The sequence below is a fragment of the Coregonus lavaretus genome (genome assembly GCF_964263955.1).
Source record: "Coregonus lavaretus genome assembly, chromosome: 23".
Classification (NCBI taxonomy): Eukaryota; Metazoa; Chordata; class Actinopteri; order Salmoniformes; family Salmonidae; genus Coregonus; species Coregonus lavaretus.
The window spans coordinates 8,573,799-8,579,001 of record NC_140010.1 but is presented as its reverse complement, the minus strand read 5'-3'; positions in this window follow the sequence as shown (position 1 = coordinate 8,579,001).

The window sequence follows — 5,203 nt, the reverse complement described above, 5'->3', positions numbered from 1 at the left end:
TGTCCGACTAGACCCGGAAGTGATGGATAGAGAGGGCGTAGCCCTTAGGCAGTGAAGTGAGAGGCCGGGTTACAATGTTACATTTCACAAACTTGCCGTTTTCAGAGATTGTATTACGATACTGTGTGTGTGTGTGAGAGAGAGAGAGAGAGAGAGAGAGAGAGAGAGAGAGAGAGAGAGAGAGAGAGAGAGAGAGAGAGAGAGAGAGAGAGAGAGAGAGAGAGAGAGAGAGAGAGAGAGAGAGAGAGAGAGAGAGAGAGAGAGAGAGAGAGAGAGAGAGAGAGAGAGAGAGAGAGAGAGAGAGATAGAGAGAGAGAGAGAGAGAGAGTATTTGCCACATACTGAAGTTATACTGCACTCTAACTGCAGTTATACTGCAGTGCACAGCAGTTATACTGCACTCTGACAGCAATCTTTTTTTTGTAAGGGGAGAGGTCAGGTCAAAAAGTATAAAAGTGCCCCTTAGAGCAGTGTGGGGATGAGAACATTTGTACCCAAAGTTTGTGGAGTCTGTGTGGTGTCGTTGCGTTGCTGTGTCTGTGTCTGTTGGATAACTATTTTGAGAACCTTGCGGTTTTTAAGAAATGTTTTGCGGTGTGGTCAGTTGTACTGAGGTATGTGTTTACTTTCTTTATCAGTGTTTATTTATTCAAATTTGACAGACTATGTATTGCTTTAAAAGTTATGCCACTGCAGTAATGCCAAGGCAGCAACTAATGGGGATTCATAATAAATACAAATAGGTGTCCAAGCAGTATATTGAACCCCAGCTATGGAAATTGTTTAGATAATTGAACCCGTCCTCCCTTGAGGTGATTGTCTTTCAGTTAGCCTATGTATTTAAAAAACATTTACTATTTATGTTAAAATGTGGCTAACTGTTTTCTCTTTCTTTCATGCTGTAGTTTTATTTGTTACTGTTTTTGGTCAGTTGTGAACTCGGTCAACTAGTAGTCTGTGAAAGCACGGAAGCACTATGAGCCATCCAAGTAATTTGTGTTGATGTATTTTACTGTAGCTTGTGTAAAACAATTAAACCCTTAATTCCTTAATAATCTTTGTATTTTATATATATATATACAGTTGAAGTCAGAAGTTTACATACACCTTAGCCAAATACATTTCAACTCAGTTTTTCATAATTCCTGACATTTAATCCTAGTAAAAATTCCCTGTCTTAGGTCAGTTAGGATCACCACTTTATTTTAAGAATGTGAAATGTCATAATAATAGTAGAGAGAATTATTTATTTCAGCTTTTATTTCTTTCATCACATTCCCAGTGGGTCAGAAGTTTACATACACTCAATTAGTATTTGGTAGCATTGCCTTTAAATTGTTTAACTTGGGTCAAATGTTTTGGTTAGCCTTCCACAAGCTTCCCACAATAAGTTGGGTGAATTTTGGCCCATTCCTCTTGACAGAGCTGGTGTAACTGAGTCAGGTTTGTAGGCCTCCTTGCTCGCACATGCTTTTTCAGTTCTGCCCACAAATTATCTATAGGATTGAGGTCAGGCCTTTGTGATGGCCACTCCAATACCTTGACTTTGTTGTCCTTAAGCCATTTTGCCACAACTTTGGAAGTATGCTTGTCCATTTGGAAGGCCTATTTGCGACCAAGCTTTAACTTCCTGACTGATGTCTTGAGATAATGCTTCAATATATCCACATAATTTTCCTTCCTTATGATGCCATCTATTTTGTGAAGTGCACCAGTCCCTCCTGCAGCAAAGCACCCCCACAGCATGATGCTGCCACCCCGTGCTTCACGGTTGGGATGGTGTTCTTCGGCATGCAAGCAACCCCCTTTTTCCTGCAAACATAACGATGGTCATTATGGCCAAACAGTTCTATTTTTGTTTCATCAGACCAGAGGACATTTCTCCAAAAAGTACGATCTTTGTCCCCATGTGCAGTTGCAAACCGTAGTCTGGCTTTTTTATGGTGGTTTTGGAGCAGTGGCTTCTTCCTTGTTTAGCGGCCTTTCAGGTTATGTCGATATAGGCCTTGATGTGGTCCTCTGTAGCTCAATTGGTAGAGCATGGTGCTTGTAACGCCAGGGTAGTGGGTTCGATCCCTGGGACCACCCATACGTAAAAATGTATGCACACATGTCTGTAAGTCGCATTGGATAAAAGCGTCTGCTAAATGGCATATTATTATTATTATTATTATTATTACTGTGGATATAGATACTTTTGTACCTGTTTCCTCCAGCATCTTCACAAGGTCCTTTGCTGTTGTTCTGGGATTGATTTGCACTTTTCACACCAAAGTACGTTCATCTCTAGGAGACAGAACGCGTCTCCTTCCTGAGCGGTATGACGGCTGCTTGGTCCCATGGTGTTTATACTTGCGTACTATTGTTTGTACAGATGAACATGGTTCCTTTCAGGCGTTTGGAAAATGAACCAGACTTGTGGAGGTCTACAATTTGTTTTCTGAGGTCTTGGCTGATTTCTTTTGATTTTCCCATGATGTCAAGCAAAGAGGCACTGAGTTTGAAGGTAGGCCTTGAAATACATCCACAGGTACACCTGCAATTGACTCAAATTATGTAAATTAGCCTATCAGAAGCTTCTAAAGCCATGACATCATTTTCTGGAATTTTCCAAGCTGTTTAAAGGTACAGTCAACTTAGTGTATGTAAACTTCTGACCCACTGGAATTGTGATACAGTTAATTATAAGTGAAATAATCTGTCTGTAAACAATTGTTGGAAAAATGACTTATGTCATGCACAAAGTAGATGTCCTAACCGACTTGCCAAAACTATAGTTTGTTAACAAGAAATTTGTGGAGAGGTTGAAAAACAAGTTTTAAGGACTCCAACCTAAGTGTATGTGAACTTCCGACTTCAACTATATATATATATATATATATATATATATATATATATATATATATATATATATATATATATATTTATATCTGCCTCTGACTGTGTTCATGGTCCTAGAACCTGTGATACGATGTCACAGATGGATATTTATGTAATTAGGAAAACCATAATTTACAACAATGACTTTGGCTCTCCTACCTCACAGAATATTATGAATAGGCTACAACAAATTTGATTTAGTGAATATATCATTACTGTCCAAAATTATAGAGTTACCCTGTTCTTATTTGTTGAGATGCTTTTCTGAAGACATCTGCCACTCAGCCGCTTCCATGTCCTCCCACATCATCTTGTTTCCTTAGTTTTGACAGCTTCCACTGATGGCGATGGGAGTCGATGACAGCATAATTCCCTGTGGGAAATGATCACACTCTCATCTTACCTCTCACTCTATTCACTCCACCAGCAGTGGTTCCTTTATTATGCAGTGTTTTTAGGTTATTTTAATCTTTGACATTTTCACACCCAGATTTGTCCTTCATGGGTTATAAAATAATTTTGTTAGATAACATTTTATTGGATCCTTACCTGAATTTCTTTCTCCAAAATAGACATTTGCAGTTTGTTCCACATTTTTTGCCTAATGATATGCTACATTTCTAGCCTAATGTTATACTACATTTCTAGCCTAATGATATACTACATTTCTAGCCTAATGATATGCTACATTTCTAGCCTGATGATATGCTACATTTCTAGCCTGATGATATGCTACATTTCTAGCCTGATGATATGCCACAGTGTTCAAAGACAGAACCTAATGTTTTTATATTTTTTCGATAATTTTTGTGTTTGTTATACACTGAGTGTCCAAAACATTAAGAATATCTGCTCTTTCCATGACATAGACTGACCAGGTGAATCCAGGTGAAAGCTATGATCCCTTGTTGATGTCACTTGTTAAATCCACTTCAATCAGTGTAGATGAAGGGGAGGAGAAAGGTTAAAGAAGGATTTTTAAGCCTTGAGACGATTGAGACATGGATTGTGTAGTGGTCCTGTGTGGCTCAGTCGGTAGAGTACTGGGACCACCCATAAATAAAATGTATGCACGCATGACTGTAAGTCGCATTGGATGAAAGCGCCTGCTAAATGGCTTACATGTTACATGTGAATGTTTGCCATACAGAGGGTGAATGGGCAAGACCAAAGATTTAAGTGCCATTGAACAGGGTATGGTAGTAGGTGCCAGGCGCACCTGTTGTTGTCAAGAACTGCAAGACTACTGGGTTTTTCACACTCAACAGTTTCCTGTGTGTATCAAGAATGATCAACCACCCAAAGGACATCCATCCAACTTGACACAACTGTGGGACGCATTCCTGTGAAACACTTTCGACACCTTGTATAGTCCATTCCCCGACAAATTGAGGCTGTTCTGAAGGGAAAAGGGGGGGTGCAACTCAATATTAGGGAGATGTTCTTAATGTTTTGTACACTCAGTATATTTTTCATGACCAAAATACCTGCTAGATTTGAATATGCAAGAACAAACCAAAATGTGTATGTGTGCATGAAAGAAAGAGAGAGCAAGATAAATAGAGAGAGAGAGAGAGAGAGAGAGAGAGAGAGAGAGAGAGAGAGAGAGAGAGAGAGAGAGAGAGAGAGAGAGAGAAATGACGTCCCCATTCATGCATTGTGGGGTGCTGTGTCGTTTTGAAATGGACCCCTGTGTTGGTGGTTCTAAATATGTGTATGTGACCAATAACATTCGATTTGATTTGATGTATTATTGGATATAGGAGACATTCTGCATTGGTATCCGTCCTCAACATAGTGTCTAGGAATATATCCATTATAGCCTGAGCCTGTGATAACTGAGAGCTTGACCAGTATCTTTCTCGGGCTGTCAAGGGAGCACTGCATGCAAACCTGGAAAGACTGCACAGCTGGGGACCACAGACAGAGAGAATGAATTAAGACTGAATGGAAAGACTCATGAGTATTTTGTCTGCACATATAGCCTATGCCTTCTAGTCATTTGAAGGTGATGCTTACCCCTCTACACCGAGTATAGCCCACTCTTGCGTTTCATTGTGTGATTTGCAGTGGTGCCGGAAAAATATCCTCATCACACAAGGCACTGGAATGTAGCCTATTAAAAAAGCACTGCACCTGCAGGTACCGTATTTCGCTATTACCCGGAAAAGGTTTATTGGAAAGGTCTGGACTGGTCTGGACGCGTTCACTGGAAGATAACGGGGATGCCACTGTTACGCGCAGAAGCCGCTCGAGGAAGAGACAGGTGCTACAGAGGGGATAGGTAGCTTAATAGCCGATTCTCATTCAGGCATTGTGATTA